The sequence below is a fragment of the Bombyx mandarina genome, chromosome 06 (genome assembly GCF_030267445.1).
Source record: "Bombyx mandarina strain Sakado chromosome 06, ASM3026744v2".
Lineage (NCBI taxonomy): Eukaryota > Metazoa > Arthropoda > Insecta > Lepidoptera > Bombycidae > Bombyx > Bombyx mandarina.
The window spans coordinates 12,167,694-12,188,200 of NC_143213.1; the positions used below are offsets into that span (position 1 = coordinate 12,167,694).

Sequence of the window (20,507 nt, forward strand, 5' to 3'; positions counted from 1 at the left end):
CTACCTGGTAATCGATCTTCTGGTTTGGAGAGTGAAAGAGGGTCTGAGATCTTATGCCTTGAGGATGGTGGCGGCATTCCCGTTGTCATGCCTATGGATAAGTTATCACTTCGCATTTAGGCTTAAAAATGTGTTAAATCAGTCGATAAAAAATGTAAAAAGGGAATCAGCTGTCAAAGGTTTTTGACAAAGCCTAATAATGGTAATTCAATGTTAGAACAGTTAGTTTTATTAACATCGAAGCTTTTACATAAAATGGACTGGATTGTGGTAAGGCGTTTTGTCAGCCCGCAAATGTTGGTTTTATTTATTATTATTTTTATTGCCCTAGTAGACAGACGAGCATACGGCCCACATGATAGTGAATGGATACCGTCGCCCATGGACGTCAGCAATGCCAGGGGCCAAGCCGCTGTCTACCGTTTAGTACTCTTCACAAGCCTCGTTTGAAGAAGGATGTTATAGCCCTCGGGAAGCACCGTGGAGCAGTAATGTGTCCCAGTTTGAGCGGTAGAACAGCCATTGTACTATAAACACATAAAGTTAGGTGGACCGTAAGCTCGTCCGCCGATCTAGACAATAAAAAATTATGAACTGTCTGTACGCGTTCACCCTATCACGTGTGCGGGTTTTTTTATTTTTTTTATTGCTTAGATGGGTGGATGAGCTCACAGCCCACCTGGTGTTAAGTGGTTACTGGAGCCCATAGACATCCACAGGGTAAATGCGCCGCCTACCTTGAGATACAAGTTCTAAGGTCTCAAGTATAGTTACAACGACTGCCCCACCCTTCAAACCGAAACGCATTACTGCTTCACGGCAGAAATAGGCAGGTTGGTGGTACCCACCCGCGTGGACTCACAAGAGGTCCTACCACCAGTAATAAAAAGTAGTAGCCTTTGTAGTAGCCCCATACCATCAGCAGGGTCATCAACTGCTTAATTTATCTAATTAAATAAACCAGTGGTCCCGCAGTAGTCAAAATTCGACTATAACTGAAATTATAAGTTTGTGTACTAATATGATTCTATTGTCAAAGACTGTTTATTATACAATCACAGATTTCGCCAAGACTACACTTTACAAAAAAAAAATTAATAAAAAAAAATAAAAAATTGAAAAATATTAATAAAGACAAACAATATTTAATCTATTCTCAATTTGACGACAGACTATAAGCAATAAGTTTGACAATAAACAAATAGTATGATGCATGCGTGTGTGTGACAAATACATGGTAGTGCGTGTAATGTTTTTATTTATTGCTTTATTGTATTTTTTTAGTATAATTAAAAAAAAAAATCTGCACTCCTTCTCTATATTCTCTATAAATGTGGAAAATTTCATAATCCTCCGTGCGCGAAATTTCCGTAAAAAGTGGTACACAGTTTTTGCTTCAAGTATTAATATATAGATAAAAATTCATTATTCCACAAACACAACGACCCTTTTTGTTTTTTTGCTTCAACGAAATAGCCACAGTTGACTTTGCCCGAAACTACGGACCCTAAAAATGCATTCAAATTGTAATCAAACAGTGTGTTTTAGAGAAGGCGAGGGTGTTAAAAATTCAAAGGAAATCCGAGTAGCTCTCGAGTGCTTTTGTTTACATGTTTAAAGTATTTTTTTAGACATCGCCAAATCTACGTAATGAAAATCTTGTTAGTCGTTACACTAAGAAAACTGAAATGACAAAAAAAAACTATCATAAATTTGCGTCGATTTTGCTGTCGATTGAGAACTCTAAATCTTACTGACGGTTTTTGGCAGTTATAGAGAATGTAAAGAAATAAATGGCGAGTTAACTAAATAATCTATCTTATATCTATACATATAAATATGAATTGCTGTTCGTTACTCTCGCTAAAACTCGAGAACGGCTGGACCGATTTGGCTAATTTTGGTCTTGAATTATTTGTTGAGGGCCAGAGAAGGTTTAAAAGGTTAGATAAATATAAAAATGATTGGAATTAAATAAAAATAATAATTATGTTTTTCCTTTGATGTGTCCCCCGTCGGACGGATTCCTTTTGTTTGTTTTAAATTAAGGTCTTTTATTTATCGGTTGAGGCACTACGAAGTCTGCCGGGTCAGCTAGTCCAAGCTAAAAGTCCGACCGACTGGTTAGGGATTTCAAGGCTCGCGTACTAACCTTACATCAGACGGACCAAGAGCAATCTACATCACTACGACATCGATAGAGAACATTTATATATTTATGGCCCGCGCGTATGGAATTAATTTTAAAATAATTTTAATTTTTTTCTTAAATATTGTAGTTTAAGTTAAATCTTATTACATCAGCTATCTGCCAGTAAAAGTTCCCTCAACATCGGCTCAGCCGTTCCAGAAATTAGCCGGAACAAATAAAAATTGTTAACATTGTTATCTTGGTATATATAGGTACATTCATATAGTAAAAAGTGGTTATTTTAATATTACAAACAGACACTTCTATTTTATTTATTTTTATAGATTGATTAGATAAGAAGACGAAGTCACGGTCTGTCTAATCAAATTTCGACAGAAGAGCCAATAGATCGAAAAAGTGATTAAGCGGTTCACCAGAGCATCGAATGCAACGTCCTCTGAATAATAATCCAAAATACTGCAATCACTAATTGGTGATTATTGACGGTAGAAGCTTTCGCAGATTATTATTATTATTTTTTATTATTTTTATGATTAATGTTTACTTGGGGCCTGGAGGCCTTTCCAGTTTCACCAGGTCAGGTGGACGAGCAAAGGCTCAGCCAGGAGGGGTGGAATTAGCTAACAGCTACCCGAGCGCCTCCGAAGGAGACCTAACAACTCGAGAGCAGCTGCTTCGTGCATGGATCTACTACCGGATTGCAATCACGACCTGCTGAGAAGATCCGGAGAGAAACTCAGCGGGCTGATGCGCATGGGCTGATGCGGCATGGGTTAGGTAGCACGTCTAACTCTTTGTCGAGTTCGACGAGTACGGTTACCGGAGTCCCTAAGCCGGCTCCTAGTGTTAGAGCTGAAGGCGTCTAATGCAATGGTTATTGGATCTGATGGATCCGTAAGGACAGGTTATATCCGTAAGGACATGTTAATTCAATCCTATAAACATTAATTTTAATAATTACATGTTACAAAAATCGTATAATATAATCTCGGTGTGGCCAGAGCCCAAACTAAAACATTTGTTGTGTTTATAAACAGGGGCTAATTAAAAAAATATCCAAAGAAGCTGGAAGCGTTTTTCCCTTGTTTATGTTGCGAGTGGCTCTGAGCCCGAAAGCTTCAATTGTCATGCGACTTTAAACATTAAATAAAGGTAAAGTGGAACGAATTTTGCCTGAACATACATTCGTTTAGAGAGATAAATTAAAATTTTTCTTTCTTAAACACAAACACCCTTTGAAACCAAAATTAGGGGATGGGTTTATAGTAGAATACATTTATATGAGATAGGTATATAATAAGTTTATGCAGATAAAGTGAAAGTATTAAAAACTCAATTCAGTTTTCCACGGACTAAGTGGGAAAAAAAATACTGCATCAAATATTTTGGCAAATAAAAACGATTGTTTGAAATATTTTGTAAATTAAATCAGTATTCTGTTTTTCACGGGTCTTTTCTTTTTAAATTATTGATCCTAGTTAGTCTTTTCTGATCAGGTTTTGTAGTTGTATTTATATTGAACATGTTATGTACTTGTTCATGTTGCTCATAAATATCTTCACTCGTAAAGAAGTGTATAAAATCAAACTCGCATATTTTAATCCTTTTCGTAATTGACTAGTGGCGTTTCGGGTTCTAAGATTAGACAACTTGTCCGGTAATTAACTTAATGTCAGGTGGGCCGGGAGCTAATAAAGAATTCAGCTAAAAATTCAAAATCTTTCAACTACGGAGTCAAAAAATATTTTAAACTAATAATGCTTGAAAAAAGAACTGATCCCCGCTGAAGAATAAAAAAAAAACCAAAATATTTCGTCTTCAACAATTTCTCTTCAATCTCCAAATAAGTTCAACAATGACCAAAAACATTGGTTCATCGAAGCAAATCACATTTATTCAAAGTTCACTTAACGTGTAACGGTATTTGGAGTTCAGCACGTAAAAAATTCAAAGCCCACTATGAATATAAACTTGCTGGTCAAACTATAAAAGTGGTAGTGTTTGGGTCGAAGGGCTTTTATTAAAACTGAGTCTTAAGTAACGCGATCGTAGCGTTTTGTTTTCGTATTTAAACGGAAATTTGTTTCAGATCAGATAAACTGTGTTATGAGAAGCGCAAGTCGATCATGCAAACCGCATTAGGAATCTGTATACTTAGGTATATAAAAATGAATTGCTGTTCGTTAGTCTCGCTAAAACTCGAGAACGGCTGAACCGATTTGGCTAATTTTGGTCTTGAATTATTTGTGGAAGTCCAGAGAAGGTTTAAAAGGTAGATAAATATGAAAATGCTCGGAATTAAATAAAAATAACAATTTTGTTTTTCTTTTGATGTGTCCCCCGCCGGTCTTTTATTTATCGATTGAGGCACTACGAAGTCTGCCGGGTCAGCTAGTACATTAATAAATTAGTATTATAACAATTTAAAAGGTGTAAGGGCTTAAGGCATCATTTTATGTCCCAATTTACGAGTTTTTTTTTGCAATGGCGGCCTACCTAGTTTTAAATGGTCACCGGAGCTCATAGATATAACAGAGTGAATGCCATGTTACAATTTTATAGTAATTACACCGAGATACGGGCCTCACTTGATATGATTATACCGAGCGTCTTATCTTTTAGGCCACGACGACTTATACGATTTTCTATTTATTTTCTTCAAATCGCGTTCAGTTTCTAACTTGAAATCTCAACGACCGCGACCCGAGGGTTAAAAGGACCACGTGTCAGTAAGATTTCAGCAATCACCTCCGGCGTTGTGGGGTTATCTTTACGCCCGATGTCGTTTCATGATTATCGTTTCTTAGAAGCGAACGTATTCATGGTATTCGAACGGTATTTATCTAGGATCGGTGTGTGTTGCGTTTTATTTTCAAAATTATATTATATCTTAAGTCGATTCAACTTTTTCGTCTTCTTTCTGTGCTATTTACTGCTTTTTCCTGGTGGTAGGACCTCTTGTGAGTCCGCGCGGGTAGGTACCACCACCCTGCCTATTTTTGCCGTAAAGCAGTAATGCGTTTCGGTTTGAAGGGTGGGGCAGCCGTTGTAACTGTACTGACCTTAGAACTTATATCTCAAGGTGGGTGGCGCTTAACCACTTAACACCAGGTGGGCTGTGAGCTCGTCCACCCATCTAAGCAAAAAAAAAATATAAGTTCCGTTCTGAGGGTCGGGCTTCCTTGTGCCTAAAGATGGTCTATCTTGTCAATCATATTCTGCTCTCTTACCTCTCGCACTGGCCAGGGGGCAAAAGGCCGAGAATATCTTGTCAATTTAGAGTTGTTTCTGGCTTTAAAGCATTGTATTAACTGAGATAATGTCCTTTGGTCTCATAATGTGGTACTATTTAAGTTTACTTTTTCAAATATTGTCGAGCATTGCCGCTGTTTTGCAGCCTGTTCCATCAAGTAAATTGGTCAGTGATACCAACCCGTGTAGACACACAACTCGCCCTACCAACACTCACTTTATTGTATTTCATTTTTGTATATAATTTTAGAAAGTCTTAATGGTTTTCATATTTGTTTTTAAGTCCCTTGTACCCTTAAATTTCTTAGCGGGCAAATTCACTCGACACAAATGGCATTTTATATTCATCATAGTTTGTCCAACCTGTACAGCGCTAGTGAATGCGTAATAATCTTAGAGTGGAACCAAAGTTAAGGCAGCATATTTTTTAATGTAGTAGGTATTCCTACTCATAAGGTTACTTACGGTAAACATATCGTTAAATTGAGAGCTGAGAGAAAAAAAATTCAACAGCTTATGCGTACGACTCTGCCATAAAATTGACATACAATATGGAATCCTAAATAAATAAGATTATTGGGTGTACGGATTCGCTAAATTACCATAAGGAGGTAGTTAAAAGAAAAAATAGGACACTACAATTAAAAGCTAATGACAGAGAATTCTTAGTAGTTCAAAGGATAGATCTGTACCTTTTGATCGGAATTCACAGTATTTGTAACTTTAAAAATATATATTTCGAACGATACTAAGTTATTTTGTACTTCTGAGAAAGTCGAGTTCGTTACCTGTCTGACGAAAGCCACAGCCGCCCACATTATACATCAGACGATTTCTTTATATTCGCAAAAAATGAAATATCCAAAGGAGTTCGATATTACTCTCAAACGGCGCGCAAAGAACATGCCCCTAATCGCCTTTAGTTTTCAAATGCTTTGAAAGAATGTATAAGTGTTTAAAATGTGTTGAAGATTGCTTTGCACAGCAGCAATTTTATAAAATCATATTAACTATATGTCTGTCTAAACAGTATTTACTAGTTACTTAAAACTGTTTTTTTATTTTTTTGTTGCTAAAATGAATGGATGAGCTCACGGCCTTTTTTTTTTTTACCTCATGTTCAGTGGTCACCAGAGCTCATAGACATCAACCACGTTAATGCCGTGAACCACCTTGAGACATGAATTCTAAGTCTCAGTTTTACGGTACAACGTCTGTCACGACTGAAATAAGGATGAAGGTGGTACCTATCCGTGCGGGATGCAAATCATAATTTTAGCAGGTTTGATTTTTATTGCACGATTTTATGCCTTCACCGTGGAAGTCATTACTGGACATTTGTTAGGTTTTATTACAAAAATTGGTCCGCGGGATTCGAACACCGACACAGTCGCATTACTCGATACGAATACACCGGGCTTCTTATCCTTTAGGCCACAATGACTTCATTACCTATAAACGACTCCATTAGTGTACGTCACGTGTTATATGTGTTCTTACCGGTCGTGATTGAACAAACAATGCAGCATTCAGGGGGATTAATTTTGCTATAAAATGATAAATAAAAAATATATAAATATATTTTTTTTATTGCCCTAGTAGGCAGACAAGCATACGGCCCACCTGATAGTGAGTAGTTACCGTCGCCCATGAACTTCAGCAATGCCAGGGGCAGTGCCAAGCCGCTGCCTACCGTTAAGTAATCTCCACAAGCCTCGTTTGAAGAAGGATATGTCATAGCGCTCGGGAAACATCGTGGAGGGGAGCTCATTCCAAAGCCGGATGGTACGTGCCAAAAAAGTTCTCTGGAAATGCACTGTGGATGAACGCAGTGGCTCCAAGTAGTATGGCTTAACTATACTCCGGTGGCGGGAGGTGCGATGGTAGAAACGAGATTATGGTATCATCTCAACCAATACCTCAGAGGACTCCTCGTGGAACATACGGTACAAAATACAAAGGGAACCGAAGTTCCTCCGCAGACCCAGATGTCGATTTTGTTAACGAATGATTATCATTGAGAAATAGTTTAAGGCGTTACTTAGTTTATATGTTGTGCTTTAAAATTTACGCTGAATTAAGTATTTTATCGATCGTAATCTCTCGGCGGCCGGGCGATAGCTGAGGATTTTACCAATGCTACTAGTTTTACTAGTAGAACAAGCTCAAGGTATTTACTTAATAAATTTTTTTTTTTTTTTTTTTTTTTTTTTTTTCCTACCTATGCTGATAGCCTTGAGAGGCTATTTCAGCTTCGCCCTAACGTTAGTAGGTGAGCTCGCGGGGCTCAACCGGAGAGTTGCTAACACTGACCCTAGCAAGAGCAGTGCTTCGCAGAATCTACCACCGGATCGGAAACGCGACCCACTGAGAAGATCCGGCGAGAAACTCAGTGGGCTGTGTCTATGGGTTAGTTCGCTCGTCGAGCCCTTCGTCGCAAGCGACGGGTTCGACGAGGACGGTGACCGGTGCTTGTGGTGCCTAAAAGCACCGTTAATGGATCAGGAGGATCCGTAATGACGTGCTTTGGGCGACGTCGACGGTTTACCATTCGGTCTACTGGGTCGGGTATGTAATTTCCAGCGGCTACGATGAGAGGGTTCTCATGTCGTGCCGCCTTCTCAAAATGGCGCAGCGATGCCGACTGTAGATACTTACTAAGGGAGTCGAGCTCCAGGTCGTCGTGGAGATCCACATTCCTAAGGAACCAAGGCGCTCCGACGGCTATCCTGCAGAATCGTGATTGAATAACCTGAAGGGATTTCAAGTTGGTGCGGGCTGCGTGAGCGAACACTACGCTTGCATACGTCATGACGGGGCGTATACAAGTTTTGTAGAGAGTTACCTTATTACGGAGGGACAGTTTGCTTCGACTACAAAGCATTGGATAGAGTCGTCCTAGAATAAACGCGGCGCGGTCGCGTACCGTTTTTATATGGGGACGGAATGTCATCCCTCTGTCGAGGGTGACGCCTAGATATTTGACCTTCGAGACCCACGGAATGGGTTGGCCAAAGAGAGTGATGGGACTAACGGCGGAGGTGTTTGCGCGCCTACTACGGAGTGGGATGCTCGAAGTGATGTTCGGAGGGCGACCCCTTTTGAAGAGCACCGCTGCGCTTTTCGTGGGGTTGATGTCTATTCGCCACTTCCGGAACCACTGTCCCAGGGTGGCTACTGCGATCTGGAGTCGCCGATGAAGCAGCGACATCTTCCTACACGAGTAGTAGATAGCCGTGTCATCGGCGAAGAGCGCTAGATGGGTCTCCGGAGACCGGGGTATATCATTGATATACAAACTAAATAATAACGGGGAGAGCGCGGAGCCTTGCGGGACTCCGGCGGTCAGTTGACGGGGACGAGAACGAGTTCCCTCTACTCGATATCGAAACGAACGGTTCGACAAGAAGTCTCGTATGATGAGCACGAGTCTGTCTGGCACTCCCATGTTGTACAGTTTATAAATTAAACCGTTGTGCCAGACTTTGTCGAACGCCTTCGCGATGTCGAAGAAGAGGGCGCCGGTCGGGATTTGTTTACGCCTATTTAGTCCTATCAGAATGTGCTCCGTGAGGCGGTGCACTTGTTGTACGCACGAGTGTTTTGAGCGGAATCCGAACTGTTCGTCAATGAGAATTTTGTTCGCGGTAACAAAATCCCAGAGGCGTTTCCTAAGGAGCCGTTCGTAAATTTTTCCTATCGTCGAGAGGAGACTAATCGGACGGTAACTAGAAGTTTCGTTTGTCGGTTTGCCCGGCTTATGTATACCGATAACGTCCGCTTCTTTCCACACCGCGGGAAAGATGCAGTGCGTCATAGCGGCATTTAAAATTGTAGCCAACATTGCTATCAGTTGGACAGGCAAAAATTTTAGCGCGCGGTTGTGGATGCCGTCGGAGCCGGGTGCCTTCCTAGGTTGTAGGTTGTGGATCGCGTCTCTAACTTCGTCAGTGGTAATGGGGGGTAACGCGTCCGAGGGCGGCAGGGAAGCTCTGCGCTCGACCTCCCTGTCGACTAACTCGGTGTGTTCGGGGTCCGCGTGTTGAGTGCTGGTGGTGCACTGCTCTTGCAGTGCATCGGCCAGCAGCTCAGCCTTGTCATCGTCATCGAATGCCGGTGGTTGGCCTGAAGGGCGTACGAGGGGAGGCATAGTAGCGGTAGTTTCGGATTTGAGAGTCCTAGCTAGTCGCCAGTATGCTTGGTGGGAGGGCGCGAGTTGTTCTAAATAACTATGCCAATTATCGTTACGCGCGTCGCTTAAGCGGGAGTGGACTTCGCGTTGTAGACGACGCATCCGAATCCGGTTTGAATGCGTGGGAAGACGATCGTAGGCCCGGATTGCCGCGTTCCTAACTCTTAAGAGATTCCTAAGATCGGGGGACAGTCTGATGCGGTGGAAGCTGTCCTCCACATCGACTTCTTTAGAAGATCTAATAATCGCGGAAGATATGTGATCGGTGATGATGTTTATGGATTCGACGGTGTCCTCGGGGGATAGATTCGAATCCGGGCCGCAAGGGAGGATTGGCGGAGCGGTGTCGGCTAGGCACGTGCCCAGCTTATTCCAATCCACCATGGTCCTCGTAACAGTGACTGGGTTGTGGGGGCGACCGAGCTGCATAACGACAGGTCGGTGGTCTGAGTCGAGCTCTGACATTGCTTCGATGGAACGCAAGCGCAGAGTTACGTTCCTAAGCAATGCCAGGTCTATAGTGCTCGGACGGAGCGCGATGTTATACGGATAACATGTTGGAGTTGGGGGACCGACTATTTCAAAGGTGAGGTCGTCTATAAACGCGTCGAGACGCCTACCGTTAACGTTAGTACGATGGCAGTTCCACCTAGTGTGGTGGCAATTTAAATCGCCTGCCAGGATGACGGAGTCTCCCATGCCGAACAGTGACTCGATGTCACTGCTCAGAAGGGGCTTGTCCGGGGGGAGATAAACGGATGCGATGACGATCGGCTGGTGTCCCGTCAGCGAGATACGGCACACTGACGCCTCGATATGTGAGAGCGAGGGAGTATCGAGAGGGACAACGTGCAGGGCCCGCCTATAGTAAATGGCAGTCCCGCCTTTGGAGGCGGTGAGTCTGTCATTCCTAACCATGACGTAATTCGCGACTTTCGGGTCGCGACGCGAGGGCTTCAGACAGGTTTCCTGCACTAATAGAATATCTACAAGATTATCGCGGAGGAATTCGAAAATTTGATCGCGTTGCCGCGCGAGTCCGTTAGCATTGTAGAATGCTAACGTAAGGGAATACGGTTTTTCTCTACCTTTTTGCGCCATTGGTTACCGGTAAAGATTTTATAACGTACGCGACACGGACTCGTAAACGTCCATGTGATCGAAAGCGGCCGCGAGCCGCTGTTCGGGGGTTACCGACCTACGGATAGCGTCAGCGAACGATCGCAGGCCGTCGAAGTTGACCGCGGTGACGAAGTCACGCACGAGCGCGAAGTCGTTGGCGGCAGAGGGTTGCGGGGGACGGAACGCGGGCGCGGGGCGAGGTGCGAGCAGGGGCTGGGGCGCGGGGCGTGTCACGAGCGGGGGCGGGGGTGCGGTTTCCGTTCCCGCCTTCGTATACGGCAGCGGTTTTTTCCACGCCGACACCGTGGGAACTGCAGCCGGCACGAAGGCGGGTTTCGGCACTGAAGGCGCCGAAGTCTTTGGGCCGACGGTTCGGGGGGCTGGTTGGGTCGGACGTTTTCGCGGAGCCCTAGGACATCCACGGTAGTTCGCGGGGTGCCCTTGCTTAAGGCATATTACACAGCTTGGAGGTTCGGTCGCGGTTTCCCTATCTCTAACGCAATCTAACGTAGCGTGATCGCCGAGGCATTTCACGCAGCGGGGGCGCGCGTGGCAATTACGCGCCGAGTGGCCATAGAGTTGGCACCTGTAGCACTGCCCGGGAGTGCCACGCTTGTGGGGGGCTTCGATCGAGATCCCGGATAGGCCGCAAATTGTCGTGAGACATGCGATCTTCTTTTTGGCCTCCGGGGTGGGTTCTAACGCCACGAGTATCATATTATAGGGCTGTTTGCCCCGCCCGCTGTGCATCCGGTGCACACTAACTATCGGGAGGGCCTGAGCGGTCAGATCCTCCTTAATGTAGTCTATTTCTAGCTCCTTAGGGACTCCGCGTATTACTACGCGGAGCTCGCGGTCCTCCTGAAGAGCATAGGTGTGGAAACCTATGTTCTCCTTTCGGAGGTATGCTGAGAGGGCCCTATGGTCGCCCGGCGTTGCGACCTTGATCTGAATCCCATGCGCGACGTTACGCGCATGGGTGTAGTTAATTTTATTTGCCTGAAGGGCCTGGGACACGCGATTCCACGCTGTCTTCTCTTGAAGTATCAGCGGGGGCGGGGCAGCTACTTTGGGAGCGGGCGCGGGCTTGGGACGCGGCGGTGGGGTTACGCGGCGCGCGGAGTCCGACTCCGGTGTAACTACTACTTTCGGTCGAGAGGCGGACGCGGATTTCGTCTGTTTTGTCGTGGAGTTCCGGGACTCCACGGCGCGAGTACGCTTCTTTCCACGTGTCACTGTTTGGAAACCATCCGAGGTTCCGGGCTGAGGGCTGGACGCGGATTCAAAGTCCATCTCCGATTCCGTATCGGAGCCTGAACTTGAGACTACGGAGGTCGCGACGGACGATACGAGCGATGACGTAATCGACGCGGGCGCGGGGGTGGGGGTAGCGTTAGGCGCTACGTGAGCCGCATCGTGGGAACGTGCGCTCGAACTTGACGCGGCGGCGGGGGGCGCGCGGCGTGCCTCCGAGGCACGGTTGAGAAACGCGGCGACGGACGCGGGGGGAGAGGGATTGCCACGAGAGGCCCTATAGCTGAGATACTCGGCCCTAATTGACGGGTACCTATCCCGGAGGAACCCGACAATGTCCCTAGCACTATCACTGTCGCACACAAAATCTTCGCTCATCTTCGGTCTTCTTGCCCGGGGGGGGCGGCCCCGGGACTTTTGTTGAACTCGCCGAAAGGCGAGGCCCCGGATAGGATTTGTAACCCCCCTGTGCTGCAGGACAGCAAGGAGCAGGGGGGGGGAATGCCTATGCCGTGAAAACGGCAATCGGCGGGGAATAGGAAGGGAACCCGCTCGGGCTGTATAGTGCTACAGCAGGCAGAATCGCGAGCGGGGGTCTAGTCTTGAAAAAGACTGTTTTTTTGGGAAGGGTTAGGAAATCGCTAGCCTGTGAGTGCCACAGGAAGCCTGAACGTAGCGATTGGTTTTGCCTTGAAAAAGGCAGTTGGTAAGGGTGGGTTCGCGGTTACAAAACTTTAGCGCACAAAAATGGACCTCGATACGCAGATCGCAAGCGACCAACGGATCGGAACGTCCGCACTACTGAATTGTACGCACGATGTATTCACGGTCACTACACTGTCGAGCACAGCTGTGAGTTCAGAGACGCAGCTCGCAAGCGGGCCACGGATCGGAAAGCACGTCCGCGCACGACCGAGTCGTGAGCGAGAATGACTTAATAAAAACTTAGATTATATTATTTATTCTTTTTTCTTCTTCTCAGTCGTGTCACTCTTGACAGAGTGGTCGTGATCGTCATGTAGTGTTGGAAGGGGCAGACTTGATGCGTCTCACGATGTCGCGCCATCTCTTCCTGCTCGAGGGATTTTATTTATAACATGTGTTAAAAAAAAAATATAGTTAGTAGTAATTTCAACACCCGAAATACTCTCTTGAACTATATTAAAATATTTCCGAGTTATCCGTGCGACAGACATCCAGTAGTACGTAACGCCTTAGTATGAGATTAGAGCTCTGTTACACGCAGGATAAATGTCAGGAATGTCACCCTAGATGTCCTTAGGGACGCGAGCGGTAATAATGTGGACAGTATTATAGGGAAAATGCCTAGCTTATTGAGGAAAACGCGTTATTAAGTCGGGAAATTAATTTGACTTTTGCGTAGGTAGTTCGAAAAAAATTTAATGAAAATTTCTCAGCTTTTTTGCGATGAGAATTTGTTTTCCCGGTTAACTTCATATGAAGTAATTAATGTAGCTAAGTCATGATCTTATTATGTTTCATTGACGCATTTGAAAGTCGTCGTGGCCTAAAAGATAAGAAGAAAGTGCATTCGTACCGACTGTACCGATGTTGGTTCTTTTTTTATTGCTTATTTGGGTGGACGAGCTCACAGCCCACCTAGTGCTAAGTGATTACTGACGCCCATAGACATCTACAATGTAAATGGACCACCCACCTTGAGATATAAGTTCCAAGTTCTCAGTATAGCTACAATGGCTGCCCCACCCTTCAAACCGAAACGCATTACTGCTTCACGGCAGAAATAGGCTGGGTGGTGGTACCTACCCGCGCGGACTCACAAGAGGTCCTACCTACATATACTATTTGGCCTTCAAGAAAAGTTTCGACTAGTGATCCAATAATGAATAATGAAAATTAAAAGTAAAAACAACAGTTAGTAAAGTTGAAAAGTTATCTCTACGAACTCATGCCGCATAGAAACTAGATTCACCGCGATCCTCATGAGGCATAGCATAACGCCTTCGCACGAGATTAGAGCACTGCGACGCGAATGTTAGGAATTTTACCCTTAGGGACGAACGTTGTAATTATGTGGACTATATTAGAGTTGGAATGGTTGGCTTCTCGAGGTAAATATGCTTATAAAATTCGTAACATTTTTATACTGTCATATTTTTTATTTTTTATTCTATTTTATTTGTTGCTTAGATGGGTCTTTGTTGCTTAGATGGGTAGACGAGCACACGGCCAACCTGGTTTTAAGTGGTTAACGGAGCCCATAGACACCTACGAAGTAAACGTCGCCACCCACCCCGAGACCTAAAGGATAAGACGTCCGGAGCATTCGTGTTGAGCAATGCACCGGTGTTCAAATCCCAGGCGGGTACTCATTTTTGTAACGAAATATGTATTCAACAAGCTCAACAACCGAGTACGTTGTTGATGTCTATGGGCTCCAGTAACCACTTAGCACCAGGTGGGCTGTGAGCTCGTTCACCCATCTAAGCAATAAAAAGTAAAATAAAAAAAGACATGAGTTCTTAAGGTCTCCGTTTTTACAGTACAACGGCTGCCCCGCCCTTCAAATCGAAACGCATTACTGCTTCACGGTAGAAATAGGCATGGTAGTGGTACCGACCCGTGAGGACTCACAAGATGTCCTACCATCGGTTTTGAGTATCTTTTTTTCATGTAACAATTGAGGTCCAAAATTGCACATGAAAATCTGTGATGTACAAAATATTTTAATTTTGTTAGGATAAGACAAGAAATAACAAAGTGCATTTTGAGTAACACAACTTAGAATACGTGTAGTTTTTTTTTGGAATCGTCGGATTTCTGCTCGCCACTGGAGATGGCGGGTGGGGCATGTCGGAGAACTGACTAAAGCCTCCTGTCGCTCAACAACTCATGTCCGAACCTCGCATGAGATAGAACTCATGAAAAGGCAAAGGGGGGAAAGGGAAGCGCTTAGTGCGGAGCACATCTCTCCCATCACCCTCCCCCTCGGGACACCGGAAGAATACGTGTAGCTTAATTAATTTGATTATTTTATTTATTACACTTGATGTAAAATTAACGTTGGCGGACTTAATACCTAAGGCATTCACTACCAGTCAACCAAAGGTAGTCTTCTTTTTCTTTTTCTCCACTTTATCCCACCAGGTGGAGTCGGCACAGCTAATTTTTCACTTCCATCCTCTTCTATCAGCCGTCATCTCAACACTCACTCCTCTCTCTCTCATATCGTCATTCGCACACTCCATCCACGTCTTCTTCGGTCGACCTCTTCCCCCTCTACCTTGCACTACCATTCCCATACCTGTTCTAGTTACGTGCATCTCCTCTCTACGCATCACATGTCCATACCACGTTAACCGTCCGCTCTTTAATTTGTAGATTACCGGGGCTACTTTCTCACTTCCTTTGAGTGTGAGAGTAGTGTAGAGTAAATAATGGTAGGTGCATAGTAAATTACAAATACATAATATATAAATACATTTATATGTACAATGAAAAGAAAAGTAGTACAACTGTAGAATGAGCCATTGAAATAAAACAAAGCTTTAACACGGAATGGAATGAAGTTAAGAGTTTTTACTTTCGACTCGAAGCAAATTCTTTGTTTCAAGCGAGCACTAAAGATCCTTATACAGCAGCACGCTATGTCAGCGTTGTCAACAATGTTGCCTTTTAACATATAACCGAGAGCAACTTGAGAACTGTAAATAACAAAAGTTGTACGGACGTTTTACGAAAAAGAACTTTGGTGATTGAAACAGGCCGATTTATTTGTCTTCTTCGAAAACGTTAATAAATTACTAGGCATCAACCAAATTGATTCGTGATAAATTAAAATTTTACATTTAATAGTTGCTTATCAAATTTATAGTTAGTTGCGGCTTTATTTTATTAAACAGATTTTTTGCGTAAAGTCGTTCATTGATACGTGTTACATAGATCCCTACTTAGAAAAGTTGGTAGTCATCTTCAGGTGTTGAGTTCCACGATAGTAGCATGATAGTAGTAAATATGTCTATTAACATATTGCTAGGGTCCCCCGGTAGTCGATATTCAACTACAATTAATTGAAATTATAAGTTTGAACATTATCATGGTTCTATTGTCAAAGACTATTATTTTATTTCCTATAATCACAGATTTTGCCAAAACTACATTATAGACAATATTATATTAAACACAACCAATTTTAATCTACTCTCAATTTAAACATTAACAAAAGTTTGTCAATACACGAAGAGTATGTATGCGTGTGTGTGCCAAATACATGGTAGTTTATGTCATGTTTATTTTATTGATTTAATGTATTTTTTAATATTATTAAAAAAAAAACCATTCTGCACTCCCTCTCTATATTCTCTATAAGTGTGGCAAATTTCATACTACTCGTAAAAAGGGTACAAAGTTTTTGCTTGACGTATTAATATATAGATAATGTAAGTCGGATAGAGAATCAACGCTTTTGAGATGTGGACCGTGGAGGGATTTTAAACTTTTTAAGCCGGGAGTGTTGCTAACACTGGTCCTAGCAAGAGCAGTGCTTCGTAGAATCTAACACCGGATCGGAAACGCGACCCACTGAGAAGATCCGGTGAGAAACTCAGTGGGCTTTGGCTCTGTGGGCTCATTTAATCGTCGAGCCTTTCGTCGCAAGCGACGGGTTCGGCGAGGATGATGACTGGTGCCTGCGGTACCTAAAAGCACCGTTAATGGATCGGGAGGATCTGTAATGACGTGTTTTCTTTCCAATAATCTGTCACCACTATCTTAAAATACTTTCAAAACAAGTAATATGACAAACATCGCAATTTCTTTTAAACTTTTTATCTTTCACCAAACAAACACTAAAACTGTTACTCACCTAGTTCTTAAAAGACCGAACTGCAATCTCTACGCTCTTGAGTTGTTGGAACAGTTCATAATTTCATGTCATGAACTTAATCTCTTAAAACGCCGTGAATTCTTAACCCACTTTTAAGTCAGAAGCCGACATAAGTAGGGTCTCAGCATTAGCTTTGAAATCTTCATCGAAAATTCTGGAAACGATTAAATTGTCTGGAGATAGAAGCAATTTCTATTTTGATTCTATATTAATTAACCTTTACTGCATGATATGATGTTAAATTATAATTTTTATTACACCCGAATTGTGTGTATCTGATAGGTAATTCAGAATGTTTAAGGCATGTATTATTTTAGAAAATGTTGTATCTGCCTGCGGGATTGGAATTTTCGCCATTGGCGCACGCTTGACCAGAGTACATAGAACGTTTTTCTTCTGGATCCATTAAGTCATGGACATAGTATTTGGGCTGTGAAACGTAATTTTTTCTAGGCAATCATGGGTTCCTTGTCACACAGTATAGTCGTTTCATCAGAAAACTTCACAGAATCCCGTCTTCTGTGGACATTTGCATTAACATGGTGGAGTGTATGGTAACGATAGTGATCTCTCATCAACCGATTAACATTATTTGGACAATAAGCTCAAAATTCCAAGTACTCTGGTCGTACTAAGATGTGATTTTAATTTAAAAATTGACATAACATGAAATGCCAACCAAAATTTGTTACTATGGATATCGCAAATTTTACCTATTTATTTTTGCCAGAGTAAATGTTACGGCTATCCAGTAAATTGTTTAAAAAGGAAAAGATATAAATGTTTCGTGTCTGTGCGAATAGCGGAATTGTTTCCAAGACGAAATACACTTTTATTGTTGAAGTTGAAATTTATGGTCGTATTAAAATTTATTACATATTTTTGTTGGTGACGGTGCCGTAAATAGTAATAGTAAGTAGCGTACTAAATGGACTTTTCTCTATATCTTTGGTCCGGAATAAATTTGTTTCATAAAATTTCATCGGTTAATAAACATTTGGCTGATTTTGTCAAGAGAATTTTCTTCTTAGCTGTTTTTTTAGGCATATGCGATTACGGTCTACCTGATGATGAGTGGTGATGATGAGTACTCTCTGGAGGCCTTGTTTGAAGAAAAACTTGGTATATGGTCGCAAAACATCGCAGAGGAGATTTCATTTCAGAGTTTGGGGATATAAAGTTCTCAGGAAATGCATTGTGGATGAACGCACCGTTTCCACATAGTACGGATGTACTCTGTACCTGATGTTGATATTTTCTTTCATTAGTTCGTGTTTATTTTTTATATAAGCATTAATTGTTGAATATTGAAATAATCTCGGAACGAAATATCTCAAGATTGCCTAAAGACTACTGGGTTTTTTTTATTGCTTAGATGGGTGGACGAGCTCACAGCCCACCTGGTGTCAAGTGGTTACTGGAGCCCATAGACATCTACAACGTATATGCGCCACCCACCTTGAGATATAAGTTCTAAGATCTCAGTATAGTTACAACGGCTGCCCCAGCCTTCAAACCGAAACGCATTACTGTTTCACGGCAGAAATAGGTAGGGCGGTGGTACCTACCCGCGCGGACTCACAAGAGGTCCTACCACCAGTAAAAAAAATATTAAGGGTAAAAGTATTAAATTTATAATAAGAAATATTATTTTAAACATATAAATTTCCAAAAAGTGGCCTTCCAATTTCATTGTTCTAGTTATAATAGGAAATTTCAGCACACCGCGCCCAAGGAAAAATGTTATAAGGAAAACCAAAAAAGAAAGATATCGTGAGGAGCTATCGATTCCGTGTTTGCTTTGGAACGTCTAAACAACAGATAAATCTCCTTGGAGTGACCTTGTTTGTAGCATCGATTCGTTAGCTAATGGCCCTCGGCTGGCTCTTATAAATCGATCAAACGTCAAGACAGACCGGCCCACCACTTTGGCACAAGACCGCTTTTGAGGGAAGCGCTGTGTTAAGTAATACATAAGATTTTATTAAATACTAAAAGATTATTTGAATTCGTATTCAAAGATTGGTGAATTAAATGTGTCACAAGACAAATGCTTTAGCAATACCGAATAGAAATTTATTTTCCCGCGCAAGATATTTAGAAATTTAGAATCCCTCTACGGCATGCAGTCATAAGGTATGTGGCGGATAGCAATTACCGCTGCTTTGTGTAATTGATAATGCCATAGGTACATTCGCATACATGAGTTTGAAGATAATAAAAATTTTTAAATTTAATAATTATATTATAATATAAACGGGGACAAATCACAGACGACCATCTGGACCCAAAATAAGATTTTATGAAGAATGCTTTAGCAATACCGAGTAGAAATTTATTTTAGAGATCCTCTCTTGCGCGGGACAAATCACACACGACCATCTGAACCAAAAATAAGATTCTCTGTACTATAAAAGAAAAAGACTGACATACATATATTAGTTATATGTGTATGTTTGAGTATATACATATACAGATGTTAAATGCCCAGACAGAGGACAAATAATCCTGGGGGGAGGGAATCGAAGCCATGATATTCGTCCAGCAGTCAGAGGTCCTTTAAATTGCAACACCGAACCATCTATTAACATATAGATGACAACATATTTCATCTTTACTTGAAAACTGTTCCGTATCGAAGACCCACTAACCCCTACGAGCAAATTATTTCACATAAAGGCTCTCTAACAAACAATTACTCCGGATTCAATATATCTTAACCCCTGTTCGTTTGTATGGAATTATTCTGGCTACATAAACGACTGTGATGGTTTTCTTTTTGTTTCCAACAAAACAATACCTTAATTACTGGTAGTTAGAACTCGATTTGGCATCTAATGACCTTTTTTGGTTGCACGAGTTTTCATGTGTTCTTGTATCTAGTTGAGAGCTTTTAATATGAATTGCGATTTATTTTATTCATCAATAAAATATACCGCTTGCTAAATTGATTCAAAGCAGCAAAGTTTATTTGATTAGAAGTTACACTATGTTACAAACGATCTGATGTTAGATCGTCGTGACCTAAAGGATAAGACGTCCGGTGCATTCGTGTTGAGCGATGCACCGGTCTTCGAACTCTAGGTTGGTACCAATTTTTCTAATGAAATACGTACTCAAAAAATGTTCACGATTGACTTCGACGATGAAGGAATAACATCGTGTAATAAAAATCAAACCCGCAAAAATATAATTTGTGTACTAGTAGGATCTCTTGAGAGTCCGCGTGGGACTCGGGAACGCCTTACTGCTTCACGGCAGAAATAGGCACCACCCTGCCTATTTCTGCAGTGAAGCAGTAAGGCGTTTCCGTTTGAAGGATGGGGTAACTATACTTGAGACCTTAGAACTTACATCTCAAGGTGGGTGACGCATCTACGTCGTAGATGTCTATGGGCTCCGGTAACCACTTAACACCAGATGGGCTGTGAGCTCGTTCACATATCAAAGCAATAAAAAAAAGATGGTTATGGCCGTTGTATACTTTGAGAAAATAAAGTAAAATCTCAATTGCTTTGGTAAAATGACTTTTGCATCCTCGAAACGCGAAACGCAAGATTGATTCGCTGTAGCAGCAAGATCGACTATGGGCTATCAACCAAATCTCTACAAATAGTACAAAATCCGAGTTAAAAAACGTATTAGCCGGCCCAAAGAATAGGATGCCC

The 20,507-nt window shown here is 42.4% G+C and overlaps 1 protein-coding gene across 1 annotated transcript in view; it reads left to right on the plus strand.

Moving 5' to 3' along the window:
- Positions 1-20,507, plus strand: part of LOC114253075 (C3 and PZP-like alpha-2-macroglobulin domain-containing protein 8) — a 280,824-nt gene that overhangs the window by 858 nt on the left and 259,459 nt on the right. The window lies entirely within an intron of this gene.